The following is a 15,037-nucleotide window of genomic DNA, read 5'->3' as shown; positions in this document are numbered from 1 at the left end:
CACAGTCCAACTCTCACATCCATACATGACCACAGGAAAAACCATAGCCTTGACTAGACGAAGCTTTGTTGGCAAAGTAATGTCTCTGCTTTTGAATATGCTGTCTAAGTTGGTCATAACTTTCCTTCCAAGGAGTAAACGTCTTTTAATTTCATGGCTGCAGTCACCATCTGTAGTGATTTTGGAGCCCAGAAAAGTAAAGTCTGACACTGTTTCCACTGTTTCCCCATCTATTTCCCATGAAGTGGTGGGACCGGATGCCATGATCTTTGTTTTCTGAATGTTGAGCTTTAAGCCAACTTTTTCACTCTCCTCTTTCACTTTCATCAAGAGGCTTTTGAGTTCCTCTTCACTTTCTGCCATCAGGGTGGTGTCATCTGCATACCTGAGGTTATTGATATTTCTCCCGGCAATCTTGATTCCAGCTTGTGCTTCTTCCAGTCCAGCGTTTCTCATGATGTACTCTGCATATAAGTTAAATAAACAGGTTCTCTTGCCTTGAGAACCCCATGAACAGTATGAAAAGGCAAAATGATAGGATACTGAAAAAGAAACTCCCCAGGTCAGTAGGTGCCCAATATGCTACTGGAGATCAGTGGAGAAATAACTCCAGAAAGAATGAAGGGATGGAGCCAAAGCAAAAACAATACCCAGCTGTGGATGTGACTGGTGATAGAAGCAAGGTCCGATGCTGTAAAGAGCAATATTGCATAGGAACCTGAAAAGTCAGGTCCATGAATCAAGGCAAATTGGAAGTGGTCAAACAAGAGATGGCAAGAGTGAATGTCGACATTCTAGGAATCAGCGAACTGAAATGGACTGGAATGGGTGAATTTAACTCAGATGACCATTATATCTACTACTGCGGGCAGGAATCCCTTAGAAGAAATGGAGTAGCCATCATGGTCAACAAAAGAGTCCAAAATGCAGTACTTGGATGCAATCTCAAAAACGACAGAATGATCTCTGTTCATTTCCAAGGCAAACCATTCAATATCACAGTAATCCAAGTCTATGCCCCAACCAGTAACGCTGAAGAAGCTGAAGTTGAACGTTTCTATGAAGACCTACAAGACCTTTTAGAACAATCACCTGAAAAAGATGCCTTTTCATTATAGGGGACTGGAATGCAAAAATAGGAAGTCAAGAAACACCTAGAGTAACAGGCAAATTTGGCCTTGGGATACGGAATGAAGCAGGGCAAAGACTGATAGAGTTTTGCCAAGAAAATGCACTGGTCATAGGAAACACCCTCTTCCAACAACATAAGAGAAAACTCTATTCATGGACATTGCCAGATGGTCAACACCAAAATCAGAGTGATTATATTCTTTGCAGGCAAAGATGGAGAAGCTCTATACAGTCAGCAAAAAAAGACCAGGAGCTGACTGTGGCTCAGACCATGAACTCCTTATTGCCAAATTCAGACTGAAATTGAAGAAAGTAGGGAAAACCACTAGACCATTCAGGTATGACCTAAATCAAATCCCTTATGATTATACAGTGGAAGTGAGAAATAGATTTAAGGGCCTAGATCTGATAGATAGAGTGCCCGATGAACTATGGAATGAGGTTCGTGACATTCTACAGCAGACAGGGATCAAGACCATCCCCATGGAAAAGAAATGCAAAAAAACAAAATGGCTATCTGAGGTGGCCTTACAAACAGCTGTGAAAAGAAGAAAAGCAAAAAGCAAAGGAGAAAAGGAAAGATATAAGCATCTGAATTCAGAGTTCCAAAGAATAGCAAGAAGAGATAAGAAAGCCTTCTTCAGTGATCAATGCAAAGAAATAGAGGAAAACAACAGAATGAGAAAGACTAGGGATCTCTTCAAGAAAATCAGAGATACCAAAGGAACATTTCATGCAAAGATGAGCTCGATAAAGGACAGAAATGGTATGGACCTAACAGAAGCAGAAGATATTAAGAAGAGATGGCAAGAATACACAGAAGAACTGTACAAAAAATATCTTCACGACCCAGAATATCACGATGGTGTGATCACTGACCTAGAGCCAGACATCCTGGAATGTGAAGTCAAGTGGGCCTTAGAAAGCATCACTACGAACAAAGCTAGTGGAGGTGATGGAATTCCCAGTTGAGCTATTCCAAATCCTGAAAGATGATGCTGTGAAAGTGCTGCACTCAATATGCCAGCAAATTTGGAAAACTCAGCAGTGGCCACAGGACTGGAGAAGGTCAGTTTTCATTCCAATCCCAAAGAAAGGCAATGCCAAAGAATGCTCAAACTACCACACAATTGCACTCATCTCACACGCTAGTAAAGAAATGCTCAAAATTCTCCAAGCCAGGCTTCAGCAATATGTGAACCGTGAACTTCCTGATGTTCAAGCTGGTTTTAGAAAAGGCAGAGGAACCAGAGATCAAATTGCTAACATCCGCTGGATCATGGAAAAAGTAAGAGAGTTCCAGAAAAACATCTATTTCTGCTTTATTGACCATGCCAAAGCCTTGTCTGTGTGGATCACAATACACTGTGGAAAATTCTGAAAGAGATGGGAATACCAGACCACCTGATCTGCTTCTTGAGAAATTTGTATGCAGGTCAGGAAGCAACAGTTAGAACTGGACATGGAACAACAGACTGGTTTCAAATAGGAAAAGGAGTTTGTCAAGGAAAGTGAAAAAGTTGGCTTAAAAGTCAACATTCAGAAAACTAAGATCATGGCATCTGGTCTCATCATTTCACGACAAATAGATGGGGAAATAATGGAAACAGTGAGAGACTTTACTTTTGGAGGCTCCAAAATCATAGCAGATGGTGACTGCAGCCATGAAATTAAAAGATGCTTCTTAGAAGAAAAGCTATGACCAACCTAGACAGCATATTAAAAAGCAGAGACATTACTTTGCCAACAAAGGTCTGTCTAGTTAAAGCTATGGTTTTTCCAGTCATCATGTATGGATATAAGAGTTAGACTATAAAGAAAGCTGAGTGCCAAAGAATGTCACACACTGTCAGTGTACAGTTGTATGCTTTTGAACCGTGGTGTTGGAGAAGACTTTTGAGAGTCCCTTGGACTGCAAGGAGATCCAACCAGTCAATCCTAAAGGAAATCAGTCCCGAATATTCATTGGAAGGACTGATGCTTAAGCTGAAACTCCGATACTTTGGCTACCTGATGCGAAGAAGTGACTCATTTGAAAAGACCCTGATGCTGGGAAAGATTGAAGGCGGGAGAAGAAGGGGACGACGTAGGATGAGATGGTTGGATGGCATCACTGACGCAATGGACGTGAATTTGAGTAGGCTCTGGGAGTTGGTGATGGCCAGGGAAGCCTGGCGTGCTTCAGTCCATGGGGTCGCAAAGAGTCAGACACGACTGAGTGGTTGAACTGAACTGATTGAAGATACTGTAAAAATAAATGTGGAAAGAGACTTCAAATGTTCTACTCTCATTGATAAGACTTTCTTTATTGTGAGTTAGATGGACCAGGGCATCTTTTCCTTTTGCTGTTAAATCATTAGAACTGTCTATGTTCTATGTTACAATCATCACTTGTCATTTTTTGGCTAACTGTTGAGCAGGACTGGGTCAGGTCATACTGCTCTCTGCCTAAGAAAAGAGGATGCCTCACTGACAGTGTATGGCAGTTCATGGTGTGGTTGCTTACGAGTTGCCAGTCCAGGTTCGATGCACAATACCGGATGCTTGGGGCTGGTGCACTGGGACGACCCAGAGGGATGGTATGGGGAGGGAGGAGGGAGGAGGGTTCAGGATGGGGAACACATGTATACCTGTGGCAGATTCATTTTGATATTTGGCAAAACTAATACAATTATGTAAAGTTTAAAAATAAAATAAAATTAAAAAAAATAAAAATTACCTGATGATATGAATTTCCAAGTGGAGATGCCTAATAACAAAAACTATAGTAGTGACTAAGTCATGGGTTATTGTGAGGACTGAGTTAATCTATATGAAGTGCTAGTCAATTTGTGACATAGTAGTGTGTGAGTGCTCAGTCATGTCTAACTCTTTGAGACCCCGTGGACTATCACCCACCAGTGTCCTCTTCTTGTGGGATTGTCCTGTCAAGAATAGTAAAGTGGGTTGCCATTACCTCCTCCAGGGGATCTTCCCTAGCCAGGGATCAAACCTTCATCTTCTGCAGCTCCTGCATTGGCAGGCAGATTCTTTACCACTGAGCCACCTGGGAAACTCAATAAATACTCAGTGTTGTTATTATCATTGTTGTTGTTATTATCATTGTTGTTGTTTTGGGGAGACTAGCTAGTCCAGTGACTTTGGGTATGTTAGTGCATTTGGCAGCTTTTCTTTTTTTTTAAATAATGCAATATATATATATTGCTATTCTGGCTTTAAAAATATCTTTTAAAATAACATTAATTTTTATGATAGCATAGAGGCTATGTTCTATGTAGGTTATCAAGATCTTTTAAGACCTGGGTATCATCATTACAGACATTTCAGTAACATTCAAGGAAGATATAACAAACTCATATGAATAATAAACACTATACAAAAAAGGTTATGATTAAATTATCTTTTGTGGTCTAAGGATTATGTGGTGTTCAGAAGAGATAAAGCTGAACTGGGTTTGAAAAATTCATAAAGATCTTAGTCATCATAGTGCTAGATTATGAGTTTTTATTTAAAGAAAAAGAACTGTCTAGTAGAGAAGGAAAAGTATTGGCATAAATCTCTACATAGAAATAAATGTAGTATATACTTGTGGGATATTTGTAGTATTAACTAGTAAATCATCATTGATTCTTATGCCTTTTTTATTCTTTATTTTTAACAGGCACTAGGCAAGACTTGGAGAAGGCAATGGCACCCTACTCCAGTACTCTTGCCTGGAAAATCCCATGGACGGAGGAGCCTGGTAAGCTGCAGTTCATGAGGTCGCTAAGAGCCAGACACGACTGAGCAACTTTACTTTGACTTTTCACTTTCATGCATTGGAGAAGGAAATGGCAACCCACTCCAGTGTTCTTGCCTGGAGGGACGGGGGAGCCTGGTGGGCTGCCGTCTATGGGGTCACACAGAGTCGGATACGACTGAAGCGACTTAGCAGCAGCAGCAGAAGCAGCAGGCAAGACTTTCCGCCATGAATGAGAACATAATTTTCAAACAAATCCCAGATCATTGTTTCTGTCAGAGTCAATGTTACTTTCTAAGTAAATGCTGAAACTAATGGCTTTATAATGATATTTTTACAGACTTTACTTATTTAAATAATCTCATGCCTATTAAATTACTACATTGGATCTGGCAGATGAAAGTATCTGTGTTTTGCTTTGCAAATTTGTTTATATCAAAGGCTGCCTCTTCAGAAAAGAACAATGACCTTCGGGTGGGAGATCATGTCATCCTATTCTAAATAGGTCTGTGTTTCTCACATGCAAATTGAAAGGGCAGGGTTATGGGCTTAGATGCAGAAAAAGTCATAGTTCATTCTGAAACGTCTAGGCTAGCATTCATTTGGGGAAAATATACAGGGAAAAGCTATACAGAAACATTAGTAAGTGAGGGGAGTGCTTATACAGAGGGGTGATGTAGGTTAGGTAGTACAGATAGATTTCCTATCTCTCCTCCTCTTCTCTTCCTTTTCCTCTTGACTCCTTCCTCCTTGTCATTCTTCTTTGTGTCTAATCTAAGTTACTATTATCTGAACATCTACTAGTTTTATTGTTATCAGAGGTTAACTCCATAAAATGTCCCCATTAGATCTGAGAATTCCTCAGGCTGTGGTTTTATCTGTGCTCAAAAACAGCCTTCTAACCTGCTATGCTCCTGCCATTTTGCCTTACCATTCTTGCAAGTAGCCAACTGGAAAGGTTATCTTCCATCATTAATACCAGCATGACAACCATCTTGGTTTTGGAGAAAGAAACAGTTATCCTCTGGAATAGTTTTTGTTTCTGTAGTTTCCCACACATTGAGACCAGATCTAATTTTTAATAAGGTTTATGGAAGATTAGGGCTTCCCTGGTAGCTTAGCTGGTAAAGAATCTGCCTGCAATGCAAGACACCCTGGTTTGATTCCTCGGTTGGGAGATCCCTTGGAGAAGGGACAGGCCACCCACTCCAGTATTCTTGGGCTTCCCTGGTGGCTCAGACAGTAAAGAATCTGCCTGCAATGTAGGAGATCTGGGTTTGATCCCTGGCTTGGGATACTGCAGGAGGGCATGGCAACCCACTCCAGTATTATTGCCTGGAGAATCCCCATGGACAGAGGAGCCTGGTGGGCTAAAGTCCATGGGATCTTGAAGAATCATACATGACTGGGCGACTAAGCTCACATACACAAACGGAAGGTTAAGGGATAATGGTAATAAGCTATATTAAGATAATAACTTATCGGCCCAGAGCCCAAGCCCAGAGTTATGACTTGCTACCAACTGTCTCCACGTGAGAGAGGCTGCTCGCCTCTTACGTGTTGAATGAACTGTTTCAAGAAAACAGGTGGCAGACAGCTGGGTCCGGGATAGCCCATACCAATCTCAGTCCAGTCTCCTTTCCCGTCTTCATTTACCAAAGATTAAAACAACCTTGGTGTCTAGACTCATATATTAAAGTTATTTAATGTGTATTTGTATATCATCAAATTCCATATAGAATTTGAGGTCATGTAAAAAAATGTGGATAAGGTAAAGCAAAATAAAAAGTCAGGTTAGAGAAAACAATGATAGAAATAACGTGAGTGAGAGCAATGGGAAAAATAGTACACAGATATACACACTATAATTTCCACAAGTTTGGCCATGAGCTTTCTCTTAGGCAAAGAGAACGTGGAAACGTGATTGTCAGGTATTGAAGTCTTAAAGGTTCACTGGTGTGGACATTCCTAAATAGAACTCTGAGTACTAGAGGAGTAACACATAGAATGCAGGCAATTATGTCTTCATTAACATCCCTGAAATAGTTACCATTTCCAATCTCCTCCTCCATCAACATTCAGTCCTGGACTCCATCATTTCATACCTGGATTACACAACCTGTCTTCCAATTAGTCTCCCTTTGTCTATTCTTATAAGTCATTATTTAGAAGGCAGCTTTTTAATAGTTTCTTTTTCAAAACTTCAGTTAGATTTCATCAATTCTGTGTTTAATGGGAAAACTTCCCAATGGCTTTCCATTATGAGAAAAATGGAGACTCTACAAACTCTACATTGACTCCCATACCCTTATGATCTAGCCCCACTTACCTCTCCAGCACCATCTTTAACCCCATTCCCTTTACCCACTCTGTTATGGCTATGCTGGGCTTTATTCAGTTGCTGGAACATACTAAACTTGCTGCTCCTGAAATACTAAGTTCCCGTATTTGCATAGCATGCCCCAAAGCAAAGAACACACACTTTAGGTTTCCATTATGATACCACCCACATTTGGGTACCAGATCTTCCATTTATCTACTGCTGCATAAGGTAATCACAACCAAATTCATCATTTAAAATAACCATCTTTTATTTAGCTCAAGAATATGCAATACGAGCAGGTTTTAGCAAGGATGCCTTGTCACTGTTCTATACAATATAAGCAAAAAAGAGCTGTGACAAAATTCAGTAACAAATTTACAGTGAAAAACATTCAGCCAACAAGGGAAAGAATTAAAAGAGCTTCTTCAGCTTGATAAAGGACATCTGTGAAAAAAATACATCTAACATACACTTAATATTGAAATCGTAAAACCTTTTCCCCAGGGATCAGGAAGAGGTCAAGGATATCCATTCTCACCACTCCCATTCAACATTCCAGTCAATGTTCTAGAAAGTACAGTAGGGCAAGAAAAAGAAAGAAAAGACATAAAAATAGGGAAAGATAAAGTAGAATTATGTTATTTACAGATAGCATGATTGCTTCCATAGAAAACCTATGGCATCTACACACAAGTCCTAGAACTGATAAGTGAATATGGAAAGTTCACAGAATACAAGTTCTATATTCAAAAATCAATGATACTATTATATATTTGTAACCAAAAACTAGAAAATGAGATCTTAAAACTATCATTTCCTGTAGCATCAAAAATTATACAATGCTCAAGAATAAAAACGCAAGATGTTGTGGCAGACACAACCTAAGTTGACGCCAGTGTGTGGTCCCCTGTATAATTTCCTCCCTTTGGGTATGAGCAGAAACTATGGCTGGCTCCTAACTAATATAAGATAGCAAAAGTGATGAGATGCCTTTCCCGTGACTAGGTCACTCTGTTTTGCCAGTAAACACTAGAAAGATTCTCCTACTGGTCTTGGAGAAACAAACAGTCATGCCATGAACTGCCTATGCAGAGGGCCACGTGAAATGGAACTAGAAGCAGTTTCTAAGACTGGAGGGCTTCCCTGATAGCTCAGTTAGTAAAGAATCTGCCTGCAATGTGGGAGACCTGGGTTCGATCCCTGGGTTGGGAAGATCCCCTGGAGAAGGGAAAGGCTACCCACTCCAGTATTCTGGCCTGGAGAAGTCCATGGACAGTCCATGGGGTCACAATGAGTTGGACAGGACTGAGAGACCTTCACTTTCACTTTCTAAGACTTGATCTAGAATAGTAAGAATGAGTTTTAAAAATAAAACACAAAGTTAGAGTACTTAGTCTATTTGATTTTAAGGCCTCCTGTGGGAGCATGCATGCATGCGTGCTAAGTCGCTTCAGTCATGTCCAACTCTTTTCAACCCCATGGACGGTAGCCCTCCAGGCTCCTCTGTCCAGGCAAGAATACTGGAGTGAGTTGCCATGCCCTCCTCCAGGGGATCTTCCCAATCCAGGGATCGAACCCATGTCTCCTGTGTCTCCTGCATTGCAGGCAGATTCTTTACCACTGAACCACCACTGGAAGCCCAAGACCTACTATATTCTTACACTAATCAGTAGAGTGTGGTATTGGCATCAAGACAAAGAAGAGAGTAGAAATAAAGTCTCACATAGGTAGTCAAATGACTTTTAGAAAAAAATCACCAGTGAAATTCAATAAAAACAGTGGTATTTTTAACAAATATTGCCAGAACAACTGGCTATCAATATGGAAAAACATAAATCTTAGATGCTATGTAACTTTTGACTCCCCAATTTGGTACACAGATCTAAACATAAAATTCATAACCATAAAGCTTACAGAGGAAAATGTAGGAGAATATCTTTGTGACCTGGGGAAAGGCAAATATTTCTTCAACAAACAAACACCGCCCCCCATCCAAAACCACTAACTTAAAAAAAATGATAAACTGAAAAATTATGCTCAACAAAACATCACTAAGAAAATCAACAGATGCTACAGATGGGAAAAATAACAGCACATTGTGCTGAAGAAATTGTATATCCACCACAAATATTTTAATTACATCTATAAATCAACAAATAACCCAATATAAAAGGCTTAAGATATATGAATAGATATCTATAAAAGGATATATGTGAATGGACAATAAACATGAAAATGTGCTCACCATGACTAGTTATCAGGGAAATTAAAATTACAGCAAGCACTTCCTCTTCTTTTCCCTTCTTGAAAACATTAGCTCTAAAGCCATTAGATTGGGCAGAGCAGAGGCAAACCAACGGACAGTAGGGAGAGCCACTGTATCCCAGAGCAGGGTCAGAGTCCGGGCAGGGTGATGAGGCAATTGTGTAGTAAGATGACCTGGCACAGGAACCCAAGCAGGGTGAAGAGGGCATCTACCGGAAGGGAGGCATAGCTGGAGATAACGCAGCATGAGTGCAATGACCATGTGGAGATAACCTGTGTGTTAAGGGAGCCGGGAGCCCAAGGGAGGTGAGGAGGGCATCTTTTTGAGGGAAGAGGTGTTGGCAGATGGATGACTGGTTACATACAGGGGCATTACTCAAACAAGAAAATTTATTTAGGAAATGAGAGCCAGGTTTCTCACTGATGGAAAAGGGATCTGTAAATACAGCTCATGGCTATGAATGTGTATATACAATTTAAAAATTCATTGAATGGAACAATTAAGATCTTTTAAATTTTGTTTGTATTTTAGCTTTGCCCATTAATATTTTTTTGTAACTACTTAAATAAAAGCCTGTGAGTGATCTAGGGAAGTCTCAAAATAGGCTATCTATACTAACTGTCCAGAGTAATTTTTGACACTATCTCTATGGAGAGAGCACAAAATAAGATTGAACAGTCAAAACACAAGATCATGTCATAACATGCCCTAAATTAAAAAGATCCAAAGAAGAATACTCTTCTGCTCTTTTAAAGGCTTAATTGGTAATGCAGAAGGAAATAAGAATTCAGGAAGATGACTTTAAAATAGTTCAATGATCTCAACTGATAGCAAAATCGATTTTTGTTAATGAATACCAATTTCATACCAAAGGCATGTCTTAAGGCTTAGTGTGGACTTTGCTTCAGAAAATGGGAACATGAATTGGATATCAAATGAATCAAACCAGATTTTGAAGATCTTTAAGGTTAGAATTAAAGTTAACATGTCATGCATGTTTTAGTGTTCATCCTACATGGAAGTCAGGCAAAGAATGATGGCCAGCGCTACCCACCTCCTGGCACTTCCCTGTGTGTTTCCTATTTGCTGTATGGTGGGGCTCTTGGTGCCAGTCAGTAACTGTGACTTCTGATGTCTTGTGGGAGAATGTTCAGGAGCATCCTTAGATGCGCTGAACAGAGACTCACTCATTACTGCCGCTCCAACATAACCATGTGGAGCTGGGCACATAGTAGGCACTTCATACATACATGTGAAATGATTGGCTGAGAAATTGCATATTAATAAATAATAATGAAAGGTAGTGACTTTTGAAAAGTTGAAGATACAGTACTAGTTTAAAAACACAGAATTATTTGAATATTATTGTTAATGATTTGAGACCATTATTGTACTTCTGCCACTGGCTTGCAGTATTATCTCATGTAAGACACCAAAGTCAGACAAGGGAGAGCTATAGTGGTTTTTTTTTTTTGTTTTTTTTTTTTTTTAAATAAGCATCTTTATTTTTCTTTGCAGTTCTAAAATTTTATAACTCCCTTCCCTCATTTGACCTCCTTTTGGGAATTTTACAGAGAAGGCAATGGCACCCCACTCCAGTTCTCTTGCCTGGAAAATCCCATGGGCGGAGGAGCCTGGTGGGCTGTAGTCCATGGGGTCACTAAAAGTCAGACACGACTGAGCGACTTCACTTTCACTTTTCACTTTCATGCATTGGAGAAGGAAATGGCAACCCACTCCAGTGTTCTTGCCTGAAGAATCCCAGGGACGGGGGAGCCTGGTGGGCTGTTGTCTATGGGGTCACACAGAGTCAGACACGACTGAAGCAACTTAGCATAGCATAGCATGGGAATTTTAATATGCTTAGATTTAAAGGTTTATTTACTCTGTCTTTAGATAGATAGGAACTATTTTAATGATCTTGTCATTTTACATTTATAAAGACAGAGAAGTTAAATAACTTGGCCAGATTAATCATGGTAAATATATATATGATCACAGTAAAAAGAAACATATTGTCTGTAAACAAGGAATTTCTAAATATATTCAAATCATTTAAGTCCTTTCAGGAAAATGTTACTATTTCCTTCTCATAAAGGATAAAGGATAAAGTGAAGTTGCTCAGTCATGTCCGACTCTTTGCAACCCCATGGACTGTAGCCTACCAGGCTCCTCCATCCATGGGATTCTCCAGGTGAGAATACTTATAAATAAATTATTAATAATTTTCAATTATACTATAAATTTCTAAGTGAATACTAGATGCCAAACACTGTACTATTTACTTGACTGACCTCACTTAATCCTCACAACAACCATTTAAAGAAGGAACAGGCATTATCTCAGATACAGAGATGGGGAAACTGAGGCTTGAAGAAATTTTGTATCTTGCCCAGGGTAATACATCTAGTAAACGCTGGAAGATTTTGAAACCAAGTCATTTGGAAATTTTAAAATAATTTTAAAAGGTTAAATCTTAACATATGTAGAGAAGTGTTCAAAATAATTATAAATGTATAGCTCAATGAATTTCTACAAAATAAACACACTCAGGTAATGTCCATCCTGATAGAGGCAGAAAATATTACCAGCACTCCAGATGCCTGTTCCCAGGCCCCTTTCCAGTCCTTAAGTCCCTTTAGGGTAACCACTATTCTAACTTTTCTTATTATAAACTAGAGTGCCTGATTTTGAAGGTCATACTGATTTTGAGGTTCATGTAGCTGGAATCAGAGAGCAGATACATTTCTAAGCTTGGCTTAAAAATTTTTTTTTTAAATTGGAGGATAATTGCTTTACAGTATTGTATTGGTTTCTGTCATACATCAACATGAATTAGTCATAGGCATACGTATGTCCCCTCTCTCTTGAACCTCTCTCCCACCTCCCACCCCATCCCACCTGTCTAGGTTATCAGAGAGCACTGATTTGAGCTCCCTGAGTCATGCAGCAAATTCCCACCAGCTATCCGTTTCACACATGGTGATGCATGTTTTTATGCTACTCTCTCAATTTGTCCTACCCTCCCCTTCTCCCACTGTGTCCAGAAGTGTGTTCTTCTGTGTCTCTAATGTTGCCCTGCAAATAAGTTCATTAGTACTGTCTTTCTAGATTCCATATATATGTGTTAATATGCAATATTTTATTTCTAACTTCACTCTGTATAACAGGCTCTAGTTTCATCCACCTCATTAAGACTGATTCAAATGCATTCTGTTTTATGCCCTTATTCCATTGAATATATGTACCACAGCATCTTTATTCATTCATCTGTTGATGGACATGTGGTCGCTTCCATGTCCTAACTATTGTAAATTGTGCTGCAATGAACATTGGGGAACATGTGTCTTTTTCGATTATGGTTTTCTCGGGGTATATGCCCAGTAGTGAAATTGCTGGGTCATATGGTGGTTTTATTCCTAGTTTTTTAAGGGATCTCCATAGTGGCTGTATCAATTTACATTTTCACCAAGAGTGCAAGACGTTTCCCTTTTATCCACACCTTCTCCAGCATTTATTGTTTGTAGATTTTATGATGATGGCCATTCTGCCCATTGTGAAGTGATACCTCATTGGAGTTTTGATTTGTGTTTCTCAGAAGGAGCAATGTTGAGCATCTTTTCATGTGTTTATAGCCATCTGTATGTCTTCTCTGGAGAAATGTCTGTTTAGGTGTTCTGCCCATTTTTTGATTGGGTTGTTTGTTTTTCTGGTATTAAGTTGCATGAGCTGCTAGTATATTTTGGAGATTAATCTTTTATCAATTGTTTCACTTGCTATTATCTTCTCCCATTTGGAGGGTTGTTTTTCACTTTGTTTACAGTTTCCATTGCTGTGTAAAAGCTCTGAAGTTTAATTAGGTCCCACTTGTTTATTTTTGTTTTTATTTCCATTACTCTAGAAGGTGGGTCATTGAGGATCTTGCTGTGATTTACGTCAAAGAGAGTTCTGCCTATATTTTCCTCTAAAAGTTTTATAGTTTCTGGTCTTACATTTAAGTCTTTACTCCATTTTGGGTTTATCTTTATGTATAGTGTTAGAATGGAGAAGGCAATGGCACCCCACTCCGTGGGATTGTCTTGCCTGGAAAATCCCACAGATGGAGGAGCCTGGTGGGCTGCTGTCTATGGGGTTGCACAGAATTGGACACGACTGAAGCGACTTAGCAGTAGCAGCAGCAGCAGCAGCGTAGTGTTAGAAAGTGTTCTAATTCATTCTTTTACACATAGCTGTCCAGTTTTCCCAACATCACTTGTTGAAAAGACTGTCTTTTTTGCATTGTATATTCTAGCCTCCTTTGTCAAAGATAAGGTGCCCAAATTGTGTGAGTTTATCTCTGGCTTTTCTCTCTTGTTGCATCAGTCTATATTTCTGCTTTTGTACTGGTACCATATGTCTTGATGACTGTAGCTAATTAGTGAATTTAGTAAAGTCACAGGATACAAAATGAGTTCACAGAAATCACTTACATTCCTATACACTAACAATGAAAAATCAGAAAGAGAAATTAAGAAATCAATCCCATTTGCCATTGCAACAAAAATAATAAAATACCTAGGAATAAACCTACCTAAGGAAATGAAAGAGCTGTATACAGAAAACCATAATACATTCATTAAAGAAATCAAAGATGACATAAACAGATGGAGAGACACCATGTTCTTGGATTGGAAGAATCAATATTGTGAAAATGATTATACTACCAAAAGCAATCTACAGATTCAATGCAATGGAAACACAAACTGTTTGGAGAAGGAAATGGCAACCCACTCCAGTATTCTTACCTGGAGAATCTCATGGACTGATGAGCCTGGGGAACTACAGTCCATGGGGTCACAAAGAGTCGGACATGACTGAAGTGACTGAGCATTCATGGAAACACAGAAGGCTCCAAATAGCCAAAGCAAACTTGAGAAAGAAGAATGGCGCTGGAGGAATCAACCTTCTTGACTTCAGAATAAACTACAAATTCTGGTTTGTTTCTCTCAACATATATTTCTGCTTTGTTGTCAGGTTGGGCTACAGTTCTTTTTAATTGTACACAATTCCATTTTACTCTATAAATCACAGTTTATGTGTTCTACAGTAGGTGGAATTTGGCTTGTTTTCAGTTTGGGGCTATTATAAATAAGGTTGCTCTCAGTTCAGTTGTGTCTGACTCTTTGCGACCCCATGAACCGCAGCATGCCAGGTCTCCCTGTCCATCACCAACTCCTGGAGCCTTCCCCAAGCTCATGTCCATTGAGTCAGTGATGCCATCCAACCATTTCATCCTCTGTTGTCCCCTTTTCCCTCCTTCAGTCTTTCCCAGAATCAGGGTCTTTTCCAAGGAGTAAGCTCTTCGCATCAGGTGGCCAAAGTATTGGGAGTTTCAGCTTTAGCCTCAGTCCTTCCAATGAACACCCAGGACTGATCTCCTTTAGGATGGACTGGTTGGACCTCCTTGCAGTCCAAGGGACTCTCAAGAGTCTTCTCCAACACCACAGTTCAAAACCATCAATTCTTCGGCACTCAGCTTTCTTTAAAGTCCAACTCTCACATCCATACATGACTACTGGAAAAACCATAGCCTTGACTA

This window comes from Bubalus kerabau, chromosome 16, assembly GCF_029407905.1.
Source record: "Bubalus kerabau isolate K-KA32 ecotype Philippines breed swamp buffalo chromosome 16, PCC_UOA_SB_1v2, whole genome shotgun sequence".
In the NCBI taxonomy this organism is placed as follows: Eukaryota; Metazoa; Chordata; class Mammalia; order Artiodactyla; family Bovidae; genus Bubalus; species Bubalus kerabau.
Note: the sequence above shows the minus strand (reverse complement) of the source record.